At 39.0% G+C, this 23,349-nt stretch overlaps 1 protein-coding gene and 1 long non-coding RNA gene across 4 annotated transcripts in view; one reads left to right on the forward strand and one right to left on the reverse strand.

Annotated features, from left to right (window-relative positions):
• LOC124279747 overlaps positions 1-23,349 on the reverse strand; it is a 189,625-nt gene that overhangs the window by 22,278 nt on the left and 143,998 nt on the right. Inside the window, exon 1 of one of the 3 annotated variants that reach the window (XM_046715612.1) lies at positions 11,702-12,426. The exons of the other annotated variants lie outside the window; for them this stretch is intronic. The gene's annotated coding sequence lies outside the window, so the exon portion shown is untranslated. Of the gene's footprint in view, positions 1-11,701; positions 12,427-23,349 lie in introns of those variants that run through there. 3 annotated transcript variants of the gene reach the window in all.
• On the forward strand, positions 113-23,005 carry LOC124279748. The gene is made up of 3 exons (XR_006899470.1): positions 113-123; positions 11,788-11,795; positions 22,911-23,005. It is a non-coding gene; the product is annotated as an uncharacterized LOC124279748 (long non-coding RNA).

Raw genomic sequence — 23,349 nt, forward strand, 5'->3', positions numbered from 1 at the left:
TTTTGCAATAAATTGTTTACGGAGAAAAAATCTTTGGGCCATAGTGGATAGAAAATTTATAAACTATAACTGGATTGAGATTATATAATGTTATGTGTACTGAAACAACCTGAGAAGATATCAGTATTTAATAGAATTTAGTTTATCTTCAAAAGGAGACAGGGAGCTCCCGTTTTGTGCTCGATAGCCAAACATCATTTCAGCTGTTAAACTGATATAATCTGAGAAACTATTGACACTTAACATACCAGTTTTTATCCATGACAATGTATAGCAGATTGTTTATGTCGAAAGTACTGAAAAAAGATTATGCACCAGTTTGACATAGAAATTTCGATAATTTCTTTTGTAACTGACATCTATATTCATGTATCCCTGCTACAAGAAAATAGCTATGTATCCATGAAACTGTCAAACAGACAGAGTAGCTAGTGAGTGAGTGAGTGAGTGAGTGAGTGAGTGAGTGAGTGAGAGTGAGTGAGTGAGTGAGTGAGTGAGTGAGTGAGTGAGTGAGTGAGTTTAGTTTAATGCCTCTTTTAGCAATATTCCAGCAATAAAATGGCGGGGACACCAGAAATGGGCTTCACACGTTGTACCCATGTGGGAAGCAAACAGGTCTTCAGCATGAGGAGCGAATGCCTTAACCACTAGGCCACCCCGCCGCCTGTAGACAGCAGAAATTGCATACATTGTGGTTTTCTATTCTACAGACACATAAAAGACCATACAAAACAACATTAACATTCACACACCATTCACACATAATGGAAACGGATAAAAGATGAGTAGGAAAAAGCAACTGAAACTTCATAGAAGTTTTAACGCATTCGCAAACAAACAATGGTACATCGCCCATTGAGAGATCTCAATTGATGATTGATAATACAGAGATTGTTCCAGTGGCAATGTGTCAGTTTATTGTTACACCGTTACTCAGCAGGAAACACAGCTCTGTATTGCTCAATTCACCATGTCTCACTATCACCATGACTAACCAATCCTTAGGATTTATGGAATTTCCATTTACTAAACACCAGGATATTCTGGGCAAAATTCCTCCATATCATCCTAGAAATGTCTATAAACTTTGAAATAAAAATTATAAAAATATTCACACAAACAAATTTCGATTTTGCAATTTCAATATTGCAAGGCTTTCTCAAACAAAATCCATATTATCTTGAAATGATGGAAACTTCTTTCCATCATTGTCATGGCAACCAAAATGTCACCGACAAACTTGTGAAGTAAATATAGCAATTAACTCCAATTAATTGACTTATGAGTCTACTGAGATTTCTGGTGTTTCCAAACATGCCCCTCTCACTGTGAGGCAGACTGCATGAATGCAGCGATCAAAGCAGTAATGGCTTTAACATATTGCCTGCACAGCCAGTACTGTTGTAATATACCAATTACCAAGCTATATTGTAAGCCCTAATCATACCATCCCAATACTCGCCTTGGACAATTTCCTACATAACGACTTATTCACCAATCTTCTCTCATTAATGAGTCATTTCTATGCAAATTGGAAATCTCCATGGGATTGTGGAAAGTATGTATTCCCGATATTATTCATGTTAATTTTTTTGTTCATTCTGAGTCAGTAGACTTGTATTTAATCGACAGGGAAATTTAAGTTATTGGGTCCAAAACACCATGCCGCCATCTACCATGGATTCCTCACTCACACACTGTCAGTATGCCAGCTTCGAAGCATAGAGTCCTTAATTTTTTATGTCCTTTAATGCCGTGCACCAGCCGGGATAACAAAAAATACCAAATTTCAACATCTTTTATTGTATCATGTGACCAGGAAAATCTAATAACAAACCTTCCAACAAATGCTTTATTAATCCAAACATAATAAATAGTAATATTCAAAACTATCTCTATGTTTCACACTGTTATATTTGATAACTGAACAATCCTGCTTGCTTTGAGCCGAATGATGATAAGACAATGACCCAAAATAAAAGACAACCAATTTATTCTATCCCCCAACTTCCCCTCTACATGGATCTCCACAGTAGCCAGGGAAGATGTGACATGCATAAACATCTGGTTACCATGGTAACAGGAATTTGGAGTAGAAAACAGACCATTCAATATTCTGGGAAGATCTACAATTTAGTGCACATTTTTCTTTCCTGTGGTAAACCTATAACAAATTTATTTTCCTTTAAAAAATCCCAGAAACCTCAAAAACATTCCTCCCATTGAACCTCACACACACAATAGTTTATTAACATTTAGTTCCACAAATAAAACTATCTTATTAAAAATTATACATCAACTTAAAAAATAACATCAAAAAGGAGATAAGAACAATGTTGACTGTCAGGGCTGATGCATTCTAGACTTGATGAAACCTCTAGACTTGAATTGGAAATTTGTTTCTATTTATTCATGAGTTGTCAGACAAACAGAACCCATACACACTGACAAATGATTGGCTGTATATATTTCAAGACCAGCCCATTCATCACATGTAGTACTCTCAGACTGACATGTGAGTGAGAAGCTGACGGACATGTGAGTGAGAAGCTGACGGACATGTGAGTGAGAAGCTGACGGACAGGTGAGTGAGAAGCTGACGGACATGTGAGTGAGAAGCTGACGGACAGGTGAGTGAGAAGTTGACGGACAGGTGAGTGAGAAGTTGACGGACATGTGAGTGAGAAGCTGACGGACAGGTGAGTGAGAAGCTGACGGACATGTGAGTGAGAAGCTTGACGGACAGGTGAGTGAGAAGTTGACGGACATGTGAGTGAGAAGCTGACGGACAGGTGAGTGAGAAGCTGACGGACAGGTGAGTGAGAAGCTGACGGACAGGTGAGTGAGAAGCTGACGGACAGGTGAGTGAGAAGCTGACGGACAGGTGAGTGAGAAGCTGACGTGAGTGATAACAAGGCTGGGTATATCAACATCCAGTACTATCTATCTACTAGGGAGATGATGGGTAATAAATACAGGATATTATACGAGTGCCCATGTCATACTATGTTTACGACACGAGTGCCTAAATGTTGGTTTTTCCCGAGTGAGAGCGAGGGATATACCGATATTTAGGCACTCGTGTCGTATGGGCATGGATATAATATTCTATTTATTACTGAAGTCGTCAAATTGAGGAAAATAACTCAAATCTACTTTCAAACATAGGCTGGCTACCCGCCGTTGCTGCATGTAGAATGCAACGTCACAGAAGAAACGTGATGTCATAGCATTGTTCATGACTCATATCACCATGACAAAGTGATATTTTGCCCTAGGGCATCATATGAAACATATGATCCCCGATATTTTCGCTCTCGTAGGTAATAGCATGTATACATAACACTACAACATGTGTGTTATACTGGATGCACTTGTCCCATGAATAACACACACGTGAAGATCTGGGTTAGAATTGGCCGGTCTTTAGCAACCCATACTTGTTGTAAGAGGTGACTAACAGGATCGGGTGGTCAGACTCGCTGACTTGGTTGGCACTTGTCATCATATCCCAATTGCGTAGATCGATGCTCATGTTGTTGATCACTGGATTGTCTGGTCCAGACTCTATTATTTACAGACTGATGCCACATAGCTGGAATATTGCTGAGTGCAGCGTTAAACAACAAACCAACCAACCAATCATGAATAACAACTAATGTTTCGATTAAAGGCATTTACAAGTGATACAAAAGACGAAAGTTTCATGAATATCAACTTATATAATATGAGTAACACAATGACTGGGAGTATATTTTACTCCTTCTAGGCAACAAGTATGGTTAGTCTTCAAAACATTGTGTTCCTCCTATCATCTCTAAAATTTCCCCCTTATCATTCAGATTGAGTTCGTCTTTCAGCATGACTGGAATATATTCACTGAATTTATTCAAAATGTATTTGTGTCTGACTGTTTTGATAGTGAAATAGTTGGTCAGTAGGTTGCAAAAATGAACTATTTTTTTTTACATAAACAGGCATTATAACAAAAACAATGTTAGAAGTGAGAAATATACTAATCAGAAGATTTCATAGACTATATGTTGATTTAAAGCATGATACTCTGAGTATATATTTCTGGCACTTCTTGACGCTTTCATTCATCTCTGCCATGTTGGTTCCTGCAAATTGACCAAAGTGGCAAGAGGGTCATAGGTCAATGTTCATCTGTTAGAATTACGACTGTTATACAGCTTTGATCCCTCTGTGATACAGGGCCAAGTTCCCCTGCCATGCAGCATCTGATTGTAATGACAGAGCTCTGTCTGTATATGGTGAAGTGCATCCTTGAATGCTGATAACTGCTGACACAATGCGGAACTACTTGAGCGTTGGAATTCGGAAAGGTAGCTTTGATCTGGCTGTGAATGGCGCAAGACCACCAGGAATTCTTGTTACAAGAGCATAACTGTTGGAAAAAGCACCTTGTGTATAGGCAAAAATGACTAGCAACAGCATATGCTGATACGTAACTTTATGACATGAGGCAATGGAGGTGAATAGAAACTGGTGGATATAATACTGTTTGGAGGATGTACTGGTGTATAACACCTTCTTCATGGTTAGGATGTGATTTCTAGGGAATAACACATCCTGTTGAGGAGGATGGTATACTGATATATAAAACCTCTTCCGTATCTAGATACTGATCACACTCTATGTCAGGATAACACTGTTCGAGGCAGGAGAAGATGCCAGGATTCCATCCCCAGTTGTCTCCCTTTTCAATTGTGATTGCAACGCTCATGAGGCTAAGTGTCTCTCAGACCCTAGGACGTATATTTCATTGAATGCAAGTCCTGAACATGCACTATATCTTGCTATTAACACCAGGGGTTGGTGTATTAGTACATTCTGCACACAGCCTGCCTAACACTGACATTCGTAACATAATCCTATTAGATACAACCATTAAACTATTGACACAAGTGAAACCTAGTTATTGGCAGCCTAGTGGATAGAGTGTTTGCTGGAGATGAATGTAGTGGTTTGATACCTGGTGACATCATATGTAAAGACATTTGACAAATGAAACTTGTTGTTGCCCTGCCTGGTGCAAGGCATTATGGGAATAAAACATTGACTGGTCAGCTCGGAGTCAGTATAATACTGTGTCTGAGTGTGGTATCATATATTAAGTGCATCATGATATCTCAGTGAACAACACTGCTCGTCTGTACAACCACTGACTAACAGTTACCTCACTGGACCACACAAAAACAAGAGACTGCAGGAACAGGTATAACTGAATATGCCACATTTTTGTTATAAAATTTCAAAATTAAAAAAAAAAAGTTTACAATAACAAATTAATCATAATTAGATAAAAAACAAAAATTTAAAACAGACACATTTTTAGAGGATTTTCCTTGTAAATGAACATCAATTAAATCAAAGACTGACAAGTGAACAAACAGGAATTGGTAAAGTATTATTATTCCAAAATTAAAATTAATTGCATCTAAATAGTGAAGAAAAGTGTATTTCCCTTGAGGACTGGGGATGGAAATATTCTACTTACAACTCTCTATTTCCCTGTTGGAAACTCATTACACAAGAACGTAGTCATAATTTGCTTGTCATAACTACGGCCTACTTTGTCTCAACATATTTGCGTGGGACAGTGAGTAGGATCTCTGGCTATATATACAGCTAAAAGATGCTAAACACTTTCCAAGTGGCCCTCAATCTTCTTTTTACAAAAGATCTGACGAACAAATGAAACAAATCACAAAGTGGCCTAGGCAAAGTAGTAATGAATGGATTCAGTAGGAATCACAGAAGGGTTCCCCTACCCAGATGTGTTCAAGAACGGTCCTTTCAAAATGTGTGCAAAACAGTAACAATATTTAGTTTTAGATCCAAGATTCTGAATGTTTCACTTTCAGTATGACTGTCTTGTCGTCATCTTCCTCATCTGGTGTTCAAGGCTAAACCCAAGGAAGTGAAACGGGAATTGAAACAACTGAAACACATTTCTACGAAACAGACTGAGGCACGTGCTGATACTTTATCCTCTGTCACAAGGACAAATGAGGCACAGCCAAAGTCCTCTGTCCACCTTGTATCACAGGCAAAGACCCATGTTCCATGAACCATACACTCCACCATTGACTGTGAAACAGATGGCAAGATTTCATATCAATGCTACAGTTGGTGCAGTCGAGTGGTATTTGTTTCAAGTCTGTAATGCTGAAATGTACATGTTTCATGAGGCATGAGTGTTTCATGCATGCCTGTCTATATCTGACAGTACTTAATCAGCCTATATATACCTACCGAAATGGTGACCACTCATTGGCTGAAACTATTTACCTGTGCTCTTATCTGTGGCAGCTGTCCTGCCAGTTGAGGTCTTAAAGATTATGCTTGATAGATTTGTAAACATAATTTTTTAAATAAGTGAGGAAATATTTCACAATTCATTAACTCAGACAGTAAACAACTGACGTTTGAAGTCTTTGAATGGCTTAGAAGTGATACACGGAAGGAAGAGAGTTTTTATTATGAGGAACACAACGTTTCCTAGTCCGTCATACAGACCCTGAAGCAAATATATCCAAGAGAGCCCACCCAAGTCTAGAAAATGTAGCAAGTCTAGAAAATGTGGCAAGTCTAGATTTCCACAGGAAGAAAGTCTCAGCTTTTTTTCTGTAACGTATGTTCATGTCAGAGACTAGCTGTTAGTCTAACGTTTCCATATGGTCCGAAACGTTGTGTTCCTCATAATAAAGAAGTTGACATCCAAAAAAAAACTGTCTTCCTTATGAATTTTCACCTCAGCTGCCTCACAGAAATAAACTAGTATCTTTTGTGAATTCCCTCTATGATAAATGTGTTGGGATGTAGCTGAAATAACACTGACATGATGATAAATTTGAACTCAGTTGCTAATTATAAATGCATATCACTGGAACCTGATTCAGTTCCATTGAACGGCAGATCATGATATTTAAGACAACAGAGCCAGTGCTTCAATGCCAGACAGATGAGTTGGAGAAACCATTACATGATATTATTTAAACACAGAAGCCATTATTTGGTGTGTGAAGCACTTTATAAACATCGAGAAATTAAATTGATATGGATTAGCCAGGGAACAGAGCTATCCGATACTGTGTGTAAACACACAGATAGACAGGGGAAATCCACTTGTGTTAAAGAGAAGTATCAGAACGTGTTTGGAAAGCAAGTGAGCAAAAATGAAATCAAGTGGTTCCTTGGGCCAGAAATAGTGCAAAATGGATAACTTGAAATGATATTCTTTCCAGATTTACAAAACAACAAACCTAGAACACCTTGTTTATTAGTAATCACCTGCAAGAATGAAATATTCCAATGTCAAGCACATGTGACGTTTCTACATCCCCTTGAGAGTGACAGACAATGTTCGTGTAGAGAGAATACAACCAGATGGTTTGGACTGTGGGTATGGGTAACAATACAAATTCCCTTAAAATGCCTTAAAACCTGCAGAATAAACGTGAAACATTTGATTCGACGTCCAAGGTACAACCACCCAAACTGTCACTCACGCACTGGCACAACCATCAGACTCTCATGTATAGGTCAGAGTAGGCACTGTAACCTAGACTGTAACTCACAGGTCAGAGTAGGCACTGTAACCTAGACTGCCACTCACAGGTCAGAGTAGGCACAGTAACCTAGACTGTCACTCACAGGTCAGAGTAGGCACAGTAACCTAGACTGTCACTCACAGGTCAGAGTAGGCACTGTCACTCATAGGTCAGAGTAGGCACTGTCACTCACATGTCAGAGTAGGCACTGTAACCTAGACTGTCACTCACAGGTCAGAGTAGGCACTGTAACAGGTCAGACTAGGCACTGTCTAGACTGTCACAGGTCAGAATAGGCACAGTAACCTAGACTGTCACTCACAGGTCAGAGTAGGCACAGTAACCTAGACTGTCACTCACAGGTCAGAGTAGGCACAGTAACCTAGACTGTCACTCACAGGTCAGAGTAGGCACTGTAAACAGGTCTCAGAGCACTGTAACTCACAGGTCAGAGTAGGCACAGTAACCTAGACTGTCACTCACAGGTCAGAGTAGGCACTGTCACTCATAGGTCAGAGTAGGCACTGTCACTCACAGGTCAGAGTAGGCACAGTAACCTAGACTGTCACTCACAGGTCAGAGTAGGCACTGTAACCAGGAGACTGTCACTCACAGGTCAGAGTAGGCACAGTAACCTAGACTGTCACTCACAGGTCAGAGTAGGCACAGTAACCTAGACTGTCACTCACAGGTCAGAGTAGGCACAGTAACCTAGACTGTCACTCACAGGTCAGAGTAGGCACTGTCACTCACAGGTCAGAGTAGGCACTGTCACTCACAGGTCAGAGTAGGCACAGTAACCTAGACTGTCACTCACAGGTCAGAGTAGGCACTGTCACATACAGGTCAGAGTAGGCACTGTCACTCACAGGTCAGAGTAGGCACTGTCACTGCCACTCACAGGTCAGAGTAGGCACAGGTCAGAGTAGGGACTGTCACTCACAGGTCAGAGTAGGCACCATCACTGTCACAGGTCAGAATAGGCACAGTAACTAAGACTGTCACTCACAGGTCACAGGTCAGAGGGACTGTCAGGCAGGTCAGAGTAGGCACTGTCACTAAGACTTCACAGGTCAGAGTAGGCACTGAATGTCACTCACAGGTCAGAGTAGGCACTGCCACTCACAGGTCATAATAGGCACTGCCACTCACAGGGTAGGCACAATAACTAAGACAGTCACTCACAGATCAGAGTAGGCACAATAACCTAGTCTGTCACTCAGGTCAGAATAGGCACTGTCACTCACTGATCAAAGTAGGCACACTAACTAAGAATGTCACTCACAGGTCAAAGTAGGCACAATAACCTAGTCTGTCACTCAGGTCAGAATAGGCACTGTCACTCACTGATCAAAGTAGGCACACTAACTAAGAATGTCACTCACAGGTCAAAGTAGGCACAATAACCTAAACTGTTATTCATGGGTCAGAGTAAGCACAAGCACACAAACTGTCATTCAGAGTAGGCACAAGCACCTGTCTGTTCCTCCCTCCCTATGGAATGGTAAAACAATGTATCGACAGAACAATGACTGTCATCACCCAGCTATTGAAAGTACAAATGTTCTAGCTCTGACAGTTTGTTGCTGTTGTAAACATGCCAGTGTTCAAATGGGTATTGCTTGTAAACATCATCATCTTGGCGTTATCGCTGCATCCCTGATAACGATGTCCTGGATGCTAATTATCACCCCTCTGCCAGTCTCAACAGGCTTTCATCTTTAACTTGCTGAAGACATATCAGCTTTGGCAACTGAAAAGGAGCTTACAGTCTATAGAAACGTTTTTATAGTCATGCCACACTGTTTTCCTGTTTCAAGAAGAGTGAGTGAGTGAGTGAGTTTTGTTTTAGCCTGCTTTAGCAATATTCCAGCAATATCACGGCGGCGGGACACCAGAAATGGGCCTCACACATTGTGCCCTTTGTGGGGAATCAAAGGGCTTGGCAGTAGGGATCTTCAGGGACTGTGAGACGACTAATTGTGAATCAAACCGGATCTTCGGCGTGACGAACGAACGCCTTAACCACTAGACTACCCCACCGCTCCTGTTTCAGGAAGTAGAGTATATGGAAATGTGAGGTTTGATTCAAGGTCAGTTTGAAAAAATCAACCCAAAACAACTTCCTGAAATGTATGTTTTAAACATTGAATGAGTTAAACAATATTTCATCTATGTATGGAATCTTTAAACGAAAGAAAACCAAACAACTTTATGACTTAAACAGCATTTTAATGTTTGATACACAAAAATCTATTTTTAATAGGCTGTTAGAAGTGAAAAACAAAGCATTATGTTTTATGGATGTTAGAAAAAAGATTGATAAAAAATTGCTCTTCAGCAGAAGCATCTGTTAAACAAGGAAAGTGTGTCGCCTCATCAGGTATTTGTTTTCTTTTATCAGTGCACACGAACCCCTCAAGGTTGTTATGTTCTCAAAAGTTTCTCAACTGCATTCCTAAGTAATTTTCTATGCGTACCGAATCCTTATGACACTCATTTAGCCTTCTCGTCAATGGGAGCATTTATTAATCCTGAATTGAGCTCGAGTCCCTTGTCCTAAATATTTCAGTATATTATGTAGGGGTAATTCCCGCTTTGACATGGTTGGGTGGACACTGGGAGTCGGTGGGAGCATGATGCAACGTTGGACTCATGAACCTGTTACCAACAGATTCACTAGAACAAGCTAGACAGGCTTCTAGGGAATGTCGTTTTGTAACCAGCTTAATATGGGACCAGTCATTTGTATTCTGGGGAAGTGGGACTGTTTTGAAAAACATAGTTTGTTCTAAAAAAATACTTGAAAATATTCTACCTCAGGTATTTAGAAACATAAATATATTTGTTGTTTTGAAAATAAATACATAATTGGTCACGCTTGAAAGCAGTGACCCCCAAAATATTCTGTTAAAACACAATTCCAGCCAATCTCCCATATGAATATTGGTCAATCTCTGACAGGAAACACTCAGATATGGACCAATAGAGACGGAGCTGTGTGCAAATGAGCAATATATGACTAATTTCTAAATATGACATCATTTAAACTGAAAGTGATGATTAATTTATGATATACATATATAAATTTTCTTCGTTATTTGTTGAAATAACTTTTCCATCAGACCAAAATATAACAAAGTCTAAATCTGAAAATATTTCTTACAACCCATCAAAAGAATTGCCCTAACATGATCAACAGTACAAATTACTACAACTGGGAAATATTTTTGTGTGTGATTTCTGAGGTGTTTTATTGGCTGAAGAATACCAAATGTGAGATCCTAGTTTTTCATACCGCTGGTGGAACAGCACTTACAACATCGCTTAATTTTTCACCATGTTACTCTACAACCAAGGAAAGAGATTATTAATGTTATCCATTATTCACTGTATCTGCCAGAATAAGAAATCCCTGATTTGAGTCAAGATCCGATATGCAGACACCACGCTCAGTTAATGATAGAGTCAATATTTGTGAAGCCCAGTCATGTGTTAAACATGGTCATATATCACTGTCTCCATCCCCATCAGTCTCCCCCTCGATGGTTGAGACATCATCTGCTGAGTAAATATCTCCATTCTGACACACCGTATCACAACATGTACCCACGTAGAATCAATGAACGGTCGTTATCAATGTCTTACAATACATAAAAGCTTTACCCAAAGACATATGGCGATGTCAGGCGCGAGTTGTTTTCTTATGATTATTTGATGGTGATACATACAACAGGAAACATTTGCTTCTGGATCAATACCCATCCTGTGAGAACTCATGCCGGATAACACACATAATTGTGTGGGCCATCGTCGTGATGTACTACAGCCTCGATATCTGACAACACCATCTTTGTTGATAAACCTACCTACTGGGATGGGATAACATAAGAATATCAATAATGAGGAGGAATAACAAAGATATATAAATGTTAAATCATTGGAATATGCGAGAGATTACCATTAGGCAGCTGTACATAGATAGCTCCTACATGACAGGACTTATTGGAGTATCAAAACGCACTGAAGCATACTACTGGATGGTTATGATATAGAATTGATAGGTGTATTAGACAGGTGTATTAAGACAAAAGGTGTACTTAGTCCCATCTGTGTTGTCTTACCTGTAGTGAGTAACAAGCACAGCGTTAGTAGTAACGTCAATAGTAAAATCCCGTCCTCCATAGGTACCTGGCACTGTGGCTGCTAGGCAGACCTGTACGTTATTCCATGCCTGGCAGTCGTATCACCCAGAGACACTAACTCGTATCACCTGAAGACACTGCCTTGTATCACCTGGCAACACACACAGTATCGCCTAAAGACACACTGTATTGTGTTAGGACACACACTGTATCATCTGAAGATACACACTGTACCACTTGAAGACACACACTGTATCACCTGAAGACACACAATGTATTGCCTCCTCACTGACTGAACACATGGGCAGGACAATCCCGGTAGTACTTCCACACACTCAGTTGATGATTCAGCAATGTTATACCTTATCACCTTCTACACTGCCTGTGGAAATACCTCTCTACTCTCACTCTAGGATTGTCCGGGGGAATCCTCTTGGCTGTGTGAGCAGGCTTAAGCAGTAGGGTTAATTGCAGATCCTGCTAACGGGGTGTTATTCCCATCTGTAGCCGAGACCCAGGAAGACAGTGGTGTGTTGTATCATGTATATCACATGGCCGTACCACCTCTTGGTTGTGGTCATTACAGCCCAGCATGACCTCATCCGTAGTCACTGAGATGACCACATGGTCGGGGTGGGTGTGGTGGGAGGAGGGATGATGATTGGCGAGGGAGGCTGACAAAGTTGTGTGGTGGTGGTCAGTGGAGTCTGCTGTTGCTGTGACTGAAGACCTGGTCGTGCATCCAGATCGGTGGGGAATCAATAACGTCTTGGGGTGGGGGAGGGGAGGTAATCAATACCGGGCCTCAATGACTGAGACACAAGGGAGGGGTTATGATCAATACCTAGGTCACGAGGCAGAGAACCATGCGGGTGGGAGGCATGTTGATAGAAGTACAATGCTGAAACGTCATTGATTTTGACATGGAAGTGGAAGCACGTTGTTGCAGTATGAGGCAGACTGATTTACAGAGCCAATATTTCCCGATGCCTGTCAACATTAACAGTAAATCTTAAAAGCAGCAGCACGAAGTCAACCATAGACCATGTAACCTAACAGGACATAGATCAATTTCAAAATATTGTTTTATTTACAGCCATGTAATCCTGCGCCTATCAAATGAAGTACTGGATGAATAAGAAGCTTAAATGTTTTCTTCTTTAAAACTGTTTTAGAAAATAATGAAGTATGGTCCTCAGGGGCATGGTTTCTGAATAGAATGACCCTCTAAATCTATCATGTTTAACATTAGACCCATGACAATGACTTTCATTATGTTTAGTTGAAAGCAGGGTGTGTAATGATAGACTGGTGGCGGGGTGCTGTCAGAGGGTGATTGTAATGTAAATAGTTCCTTGTAGTAGGGGTGTGTTGTGGAAACGGGAGGGCTCGGGTGGGGAAAGGGTAAATAATTGATGGTATGCTAAACATAGGGTAAGCGGTATGATCTGATATTGTGTGGAAGGACAAAGAATGATATGAATATTTCTGAAGTAGGAGCTTAGCACATGTGTTGGTGGTTAGGCGATGCTGGGGCCAGGGGTCAGGAGGGGTAAGGGAGGGGTAAGGGAGGGGATACGAAACGTGGGTTTTCAATGTGAAATGGAACACCGGGTGGAAGATGGGGGGTGAGGGAGGGGTAGTGGAGGAGGGGAACCGCAAGGGTAGGGGATATTAAACAAGATTGTTCATTCTTGTCTGTGTAAAGTTTTCAGGAATTGGAATAAAACTGGTTTAGGAAGGAAAGGGGAAGAGGGGGGGAGGGTCATCTCTCTCAAGTCAGGTGTGTGTGTGTGGGATAATAAACAGCAAGCTGTTCTATGAAGGATTCTTGGAATGAACTGGGTGGAGTTAGGGAGGGGGTAGGGGGATAGGGTGTCCTGGAAAAGGGGAGCGATACTGAGGGTAAAACTGTGGGATGAATTAGCTGGAAGATGGGGAAGGGCTGGGGGTAGGCTGTTGGGGGGTGTCCTGGAAGAGAGGAGGGATGTTGAATGTAAAACTGTGGGATGAATCAGCTGGAGACTGAGGAAAGGGCTGGGGTAGGCTGCTGGGGGGTGTCCTGGAAGAGAGGAGGGATGTTGAATGTAAAACTGTGGGATGAATCAGCTGGAGACTGAGGAAAGGGCTGGGGGTAGGCTGCTGGGGGGTGTCCTGGAAGAGAGGAGGGATGTTGAATGTAAAATTGTGGGATGAACTGGGTGGAGGGTGGAATCAATTAAATCCTCCTGGGTGGGGCCAATCAATACTCTGCAGGTCATCCAGAGGTTAAAAGCAGTGGTTTCATGGGAATCAGCCTCTGTAAGAACTGTAAATCAATCCAGTACCATTACGATTGGTATTCAGTTGTTGATAATGGGAACCAACATTTGCATCTCTAATGGACTTTCTGCATTTTCTACTGAAATATGATAATTTGTACTTAAAACTTTCTCCTCATTATTTTGTGGGAAATTCAAAAAGAGCTATTTTTACATAAATCAATAAGTCTAACACAAAAGTTATCATTCAGAATATCATGGGAACATCAACTCAATAGAAGTCATATGCATTGTACTTGGGACTAATCATGACTAGTTTCTATGGAAAGGCCAAGAACACAAAGAAAGGAATCTGACGATTGGCCTCAGATCAATCAGCAGAGTTGCCTCCATAATCACACAGTTGAAGATTTTACACAGACATATGTCTTCTGATGTAAGTCGACTGAACTGAAGAATATACAAGGTTTGTTTTACAAAATGATCCCAGATTTCCCACTTCAGTAAGTCAATGATAAAGCATGAGGTTTCCATCTTAGAATTCCGACCAGTGATAGTAGATGTTACAGTAAGGATCTGTGAGGATTCCCACTATTGTAAGTCATTGCTTAAGTACAGGGTTACAATCTTTGAGTACCGGTACTATCTTAAGTCAATATTATAGTATGGGGTTATGATCTTAGACATTAATGTTAAAGTGTAAACCTAAAATATTAAATTTTCAACTGTTTTGGGGCTTATTGTCATATGTCAAATGCTAAAGTATGGCACTATGATCTCAGAGCTTGGACTACTGTAAGTCAGTGTTTCAGTATAGGGTCATAATCTCAGACCTCACACTGTCCCAGGTTAATGTTACAGTACTGGGTAAGGTGGTTGTAGTACTAATATCACATTCAGGAACAATGTAGGTCTAGACTTGACCCAGGTGGACCTAACTGATAGGTTCGTTCAGGTGTTTACCTGAATCCAAGCTAGGAGTTAATGTCATGTGACTGGTTGTTCCGCCATGTCAAGGGACTGTCTACCCAGAGGCGTGGAACCGGTTCTTGATGAAGCCAGTTGTGGCGGAGATACTTGACATAGATTTCTGGGTTGTCTTTGATGTAGGTACGTGTTATCTGATATGGGCAGATGCATGAAACAGGTAGTGTGTAGGATGATTATTGGGCCAATATCCATGTGTTGTTTATTGTGAATATTGAGATGTTTTGTACATCAATACACAAATGTGTAACAATGATTACACCTTATAACCCTTCTAAGCCAATGTCCAAGCTCGTGATGAAATACTGTTGCATTCAGGACTTGGTCTCAGCACAAACAACACCGGATGGTAGCATGTCCCCATGGTAACCAAACAGTAGTGTATCTCCATGACAACCAGATGGTAGTGAGTCCCCATGACCTTCACCATGACACCATTTGGTAGTATATTACCATGACTACCACAAGACAACTACATGGTAGACTGTCCCCATGACAACCAAATGATGTGTCTCCATGACAACCAGATGGTAGTATGTCTCCATGACAACAAGATGGTAGTGTGTCACCATGACAATCATGTGGTAGTGTGTCACCATGACAACCACATGGTAGAGTATTTCCTTGACCACATATTATTGTGTCCCTATGCCCACATGTTACTGTCCCCCACAACCGAGGATGATGATATTGCTCCCTAACAGCGGTCCAGGCACAGACCTGTCCATGATGAAGTGGCTATGATACAGTAGTGTCTAAACACAGAGCAGCACTTGGTCTCATCTGTCAACAAAAAGCCTCCCCAAGATTCATCTATTGACTGGGATTCTCCATAATTCTCAGTATTAGCTGGGTTAGGGGAGGCTTAAAGAGCTGTGCAGTGGGCTCAAGTAACCACTTGAAATCAGGGAGGCTTAAACTGCTCGCACTCCTGCAGTTCCTGGTCCTGTCACTTGGCACAAACCTGATACAACCACTTGACATGGCCATTGGAAAGTATCATATGGCATTAATTCATTGTTGTTTTTATCATTGAAATGATTCGCATTACCACAACAGTCTGCAATCATCTTTAACATCATCATTTGTATTCATCATCATATCATTGTATTATACATCATCATTATTATATCATACACACATTATTTGTACATACATTAATCATCATCATTTGTATCATTATCAGACATCACATGTATCTGTATATCATACACATACATCATCATTTGTATTATTACATTATCATCATCATCATTATCATACTATTATTATTAATACACACATCATTTGCATAATATTAATCTGTATTATCATCAGACATCATCATTCTGTATACACATTATTATTATTTTATCATCATTATTATTATTTGTATCATACATTATCATCATTTGTACACATAATCATACATTATCATCTGTATCATTATAATCATCTGTATTAACACACATTACTGTATTACATCATCATCATGTACACATTATTAGACCATTACATCATCAATCATTTGTATCATATTACACATTATTTGTATTATCATCATTATTTGTATCACACATCAATTTGTATCATCATTATTTGTATTATCATTATTATCTTATCATCAGACATACAATTACAATATTTGTACAACATTATCACATTATTTGTATTTAACATCACATGTATTATCATTATTATTTGTATTATTATTAGACATTATTTACATCATATGTAACATCATTACACATTATGTATCATCATCTTTTATTATTATCATTATTATTTGTATCATTATTATTAACATCATTTGTATTACACACACATTATCACCTGTATTATTATCATCATACATCTGTATCATGTATTACACATCATGCATCATACACATTATCATCATTATCATCAATATCATTATCTGTATTAATCATCATTATTATTTGTATCATCATTCACATTATTATTTCTGTATCATTCATCATCATTGCATTATTCATGTATTATTATTATTTGTATTATTATTCATACACATTATTTTATTTGTCATTATTCGTATTACACATCATTTGTATTACATTAATTATCATTTGTATTATCATTAACATTATTTGTATTATCATTAACATTATTTCCGTATCATCATCATCATCATCCGTATCATCATCATCATTATTTGTATTATCATCACACATCATCATTTGTATTATTATCATTATTATCTGTATTATCATTATCATTTAGACATTATCTGTATTATCATTATCAACATTATTAATATTACGTATCATCATCATTATTTCATTATTATTATTTGTATTATTATCATCATTAACATCATTATCATCAGACACATTATTACACACATTATCATATCATCACATGTAACATTATTTTAACATCACATTATTATCATTTGTATTATTAATTATTATTATCATCATTCATCATTATTATCATTTGTATTATCATCAACATTATCATCATCATCATCATTATTACATCATTCATATATTATCATCATCATCATTATTCTGTATTATCATTATTATTATTACATTACAATATCTGTATCATCATCATTGGTATTATCAGTATATCATCATCAACATTATGTATCATCAGCATCATTCTGTATCATCATCATCATCATCATTATCATCAACATCATCTGTATCATCATCATTATCAACATCATCCTGTATATCATCATCAGCATCATCATCATCATCTGTATCATCATCATCATCAACATCATCATCATCTGTATCATCATCATCATCATCCCTGTATCATCATCAACATCATTCATGTATCATCATCATCATCATCATCATCATCATCCCTCTATCATCATCATCATCATCATCCCTGTATCATCATCTGTATCATCATCAACATCATCATCTGTATCATCATCATCATCATCCTCTGTATCATCATCAACATCATCATCCCCTGTATCATCATCATCAACATCATCCCCTGTATCACCATCATCATCTGTATCATCATCATTCCTGTCTCCATAATTATTAATACCATCCCTATTATACCAATATTAGCAGCAGCAGCAGCAGCAGCTTCAGTACCAACATGATTTCAGTGATTTTCTAAGAGCAATCACGAAATGGCTAATATCAGTGACAAAGTGTCAAAAACAAATATCATTATAATATATCATTTCAATCACTTTCAATATCTGCAATCATTTCAGAATCAGAAAAATATCTCATGAAATTTTGTTTGATCGCAAGATCTTCTGATTACCAGGTCAAATATTTCTTGAGGATCTGATCTCTCATACCATAATCCCATCTGATAAATTGCCTGTAGCATCCCAGGACAGTGATGATCAATCTGATGTGATTATATGGTCCATGTCATGTGGACACAAGCAGCCATACACAGGACCATTAGGAATCAGACCAGCATCGTCCTGCCATCATCAGGAGCTGTAACAAGGCTGGCAGGGGAAACATTGTGTGCCCTGACCATAGCTCATTCTGGTACTGTGGAGCTAGAACTCTGTACAAGGTGGCCTTCTCTTCATATCCTTTTGTTCCACAAAGCGACCTTAAAGTTTATCGTAAGTCTACGTTAAAGTAGACCGTGAAGATCCAGGTTAGAATTGATCTATGGAACCTATGCTTGTAAGAGGCAACTGATGGGATCGGGTGGTCAGGCTCACTGACTTGGTTTGACACATGTCAGTGTATCCCAATCCCAATCATCATAGATCGATGCTCATACTGTTGATCGCTGGATTGTCTGGTCCAGTCTCTATTATTTACAGACTGCTACCATATAATTAGAACATTGCTAGTGCCATGTAAAACTAAACTCACTCACTCACCCACTAACTTAAAGTATGGGAGTTATGATCACCTTAGCGCTAAGATCGCTTTGTACAACGGCATATATGGTAGTGCCCCACAACATGATCGTAAGTAATGTTGTAAGTCAATGTTAAGGTAAGGGAGTTACGATCACCTTAGCGCTAAGATAGCTTTGTACAACGGCATATATGGTAGTGCTCCACAACATGATCGTAAGTAATGTTGTAAGTCAATGTTAAAGGTCACATGCAACCCCAAAAACAAACATAATTAAAACACAATTATCACTTATTCACGACATATAATATCCATTGCTGATTATGAAAAAGACAAATAAACAAAATTATAAGCGTACAATCGCAAATCAAAAGTGCAATATTTTGTACTTGGGTTTACTTCACTCGAAACGAAGCACCCGGGAGACCGAACCCAGTCAGTGGGTGTGCACTCAAGTGTAATGAAGTCTTTCATTGGCTGGTTCATTTGCCGATGCCCTCACGGCTCATTGTGTGTGTTCATTGCGTTATTTTTCAACTTAATAAGTTGAATTTGCACTTTTGATAATTTGTTACTTTAAGTCTATACCGAAAGGTATCAGAATCTGCAAAGTTGTGTTTTGTGTTGCATGTGACCTTTAAGGTATGGGAGTTACGATAGCCCCAGACCTAAGATCATTTTGTACAATGGTACCCTGGCGTTTGTTCCACCATGCGATCTTAAGTCTATCATTAGTCTGTATCACACCATGTTACAAAATCAAAACTCTTTTCAATCAAGGCCATGGTGATACAACAGTCATAAATGTGTGTTAAAGTATGGGAAATCTCCTTTGTGGAATTGGGCCAAGGGATATGTTCCATGAAGACTCATAAAGAGAAGTATTACAACATCGACTTACATCAGATGTAGTCATAAGTAAGTGGTTGAGTTAGACTTACCATCCCTTTGAACAGTACTACAGTTGTATAACAGGGTGTCAGCTTGCCGTGGCAGGAAAACTCAAAGTGATTTAGTTCCCAGACGTTACCTTGAAACTATAAGCAGGGATCTGCCACAGACAAACCATAGTTTCCCCAAGGATCCAAAAAGGGCAAGGCAAGAGAATTTCAAAAGGGGCACCATTAACCAAGTATAATGTTAAGTTATTCATGCATGTGATTCTTCAATGTTCAAGGAGCACAGTTATTTCACTTAACTTGAACATAAAATAAAAACTAAAAACCAACAAGTGTTAATATCAATTATGAATATCATGGCTGGTACAGAGGACTGTCACTCAGTATCTGACCATAACTGCATCAGGAAGGATTACATCGTTTCAGTGCAGAAATTAATACACCCAAGTAAAATTTGGCATATTAACCATTCTATGAATCAGAAGAATCATTCATTGCACAGCTTTTAGATGTAATCATTGTCTAAAAGATACAAAATATTAACAGTTGTCTGCATAAGGAATAGTTCCTTGCAAATTAAAACTGGTCAGAAATAAGTCTGGACTTATTCTGGACTGGATTCCTAACAGTGGCTGACCAGCATGTAGGCTGGGAACGTCTTGGACTGGTCATCTGAGAGATCAATGGTCAGCCGCATTCAGTGGGCATATATCAGTCTAAGGATGGATCACTGTGACTCCAGGGTCTGGCCTGATGGTGATACCAGATGTACGGAGCCATGCCACCAGAGAACTATACACCCTATGTAGCCTTTATACTTCCCCCGGGAGATATACACTATGTCTACACTGTCTTTATATCCCTATAGGGGGCTATACACCTTTTAGATCCTGTCTATATATCCCCACTGGGAGATTACATTCTTTGGGTACTTTCACCACAGGAAACTGTTCCAAGGAGATTCATGCTGTTGTACTATCATGGAATTACGTTACATTCTACATTTACAAACTTTCTACCCACTGACTACAAATGAAGAGAAACAAAATATGTGAAAAGAAAAGATTTGATTTGTTTTCCTGCCAGAAAATATTCAGATGTGTCCCACAAAATGTTTTTTTCTTTCAATACATAAAACTACATGACTGGCCATTCTGGATTTAAATATAGTGCACACATGACAATTACCAACTAGAAGTGTCATTAAACAGCCCATAAACCATGAAATTAAAAAAGTCTTGCAATAAATCATGTTCTCAACTGACATTTAGTCTCAATAAGAAGGTAATCTTGTTTAAATATATATCGCTATAAAAAGAAAAAAAATATATAAACAAAATGGATGCCAGAACAATTCAGAGCTGAAGCAGTCTACATTTACATCTAGACTTGACTTGGACTCCCTCTTTAATTTATTCTCTTGTGACTGGGGGACAGACTAATGCTATTTTTAATATTTCCTGGATATATCTAGTGTTATATCATGTCTGTACAACAGTCAGTTCAATGCTTTACAACAGTCAGATCAACACAGTATACCAGTCAGATCAACACTGTATAACAGACAGATCATCAATGTGAACAATGTATAACAGTTCAAACTGCCATGACTAGTATAACAGTAACATTAACACATTGGCAGATATATGGTGTTAAACAGCATTACCTCCAACAATTGCTGAACAGATGGAATATCAAACATATATCACGGAGCAGAGTGGAGAAATGATTATTTGCCACACAGACAGTTGCACTGCTCAATATGGCCATAGATTTGTGTGCCATTTATTTTCTGACACTCAGCTTGAATATGATTTAATGTTCCTGTCAAGAAGCAAAGACTTTAAGCTCATAAAGCACAGCTGACTGAAGCTGGGTGAACTTGGTAAAGCAGCAGTAGAGGCAGGAGGGACCATGATAAGATAAGAGGGGTCAAGTATAGCCTACTACGATGTTGCTCAACTCCCAGGGTGGTGTAATTGCTGTAACTGTGGCAGCTTAGATAGATTACTTTCACAGTATCCTTGGGTAGTTTAAAGAGCAACTCTCTGTTACTTAGGGTGAGGATGTCTTGAATCAATCCTGTAAAACATGTCCACGGGCAGTAACTGTTATGATGATAACAGTAGAAATATGGAGTCAGTCAGAGATGAGCATGGGTTATAACTGGTTTGCTCCATCACTTCAATTAAAGATTACAGTTGGCTATGAAAAGGTTCATCCCAGAAAGTAATCATTTCATGCCATGGGTTGGGTGAGGTTTATGATTAACATCCTGCTATTGCACTCACACCGCAGCATCCATCAGGGCTGCATGTAGTAGTCCAAACTAATATTGGTTGTATATTATGTGCCCACTGAGATACCATGCCAAATTTTAACATGGATACTCAAATGAAAAACAATAAACTGACTTGAAAACATGCAACTCTCGCTTCATGTGGTCGAAACAAAATACAATCATCAACTTTGTTCTGTACAGCAAATTCATGAAGATCCGGGTTAGAATTGATCTTCAGTAAACTATGCTTGTTGTAATAGGCGACCAACGAGATCGGGTGGTCATGCTCGCTGAATTGGTTGACACATGTCATCATATTCCAATTGCGTGGGTCTATGCTCATGCTGTTGATCACTGGATTGTCTGGTCCAGATAGATTATTTACAGACTGCCGCCATATGGCACATGGCTGGTATATTGCGGAGTGCAGCGTAAAACTAAACTCACTCACTCTGTCCAGCAAAATGTGGTCTGGCTAATTCCCAAGTTAAATTCTGATTGGGTGGTTAGCCTCGGTGACTTGGATGCTGGGAGTCAACACACCCTGGTGATGCTGATATTAATCACCCACACCCAGGTGACAACCTACAGATGTATGTACATACATATTAGTCTAAAAGAGACAGTGTAATGAGAATTGCTGACATCTCACTGATACTAACTTCCAATAATTACCACTGTATAACATTTGAATTAATATTGGTTTCAGCTTACATATACATTACTGTAAACATACCAAGGCCATAACATAACTGAGTATACCTCTGCAATGATATATCTGCAAATATACCCCTGCCAGGATATAACTGCAGGTATACCACAGCCATACTATAACTGTCAGTATACCACAGCCACTAAATAACTGTGACTATACCACAGCTACGATATAACTGTCAGTATACCACATCCTAGACTTGCTCAAAGGCTAGACTGTATGCTGAGCCCAAGTAGACAAGACAAGACAATCGTTTATTGTATATTAGGCCACCGGCCCTTATACAAGCGAGTTACATACATTAAGACATGGTTAATTGTAAGTGTTCGTTACGACAAATAAATGCATATTTAACATAGAAAGCTAGAGGAACAAGTCATAGACACAACTTTTTAAACTCATCGTATGTGAAAAAATTATTCCCAGATATCTATATTGATTAACAATAGCAACAGATTTTCCGTGAAGAAACCATTTCTCCTTAGATGCAACAGCACCACCCCTTCTGAATATGACTATAGTAGTTTTGTCTAAATTTACGGACTGTTTCCAGTTTTCATAATAACTTTTAAGAATATTTAGCTGATTTTGCAAACCAATAATAGTTTCAGATATCAAAATGACATCGTATGTAAATAGAAGCATAAACAGTTCTATCATATCTGGGAACAT

Source organism: Haliotis rubra, unplaced genomic scaffold (genome assembly GCF_003918875.1).
Source record: "Haliotis rubra isolate DU_JTF1 unplaced genomic scaffold, ASM391887v1 Scf256, whole genome shotgun sequence".
In the NCBI taxonomy this organism is placed as follows: Eukaryota; Metazoa; Mollusca; class Gastropoda; order Lepetellida; family Haliotidae; genus Haliotis; species Haliotis rubra.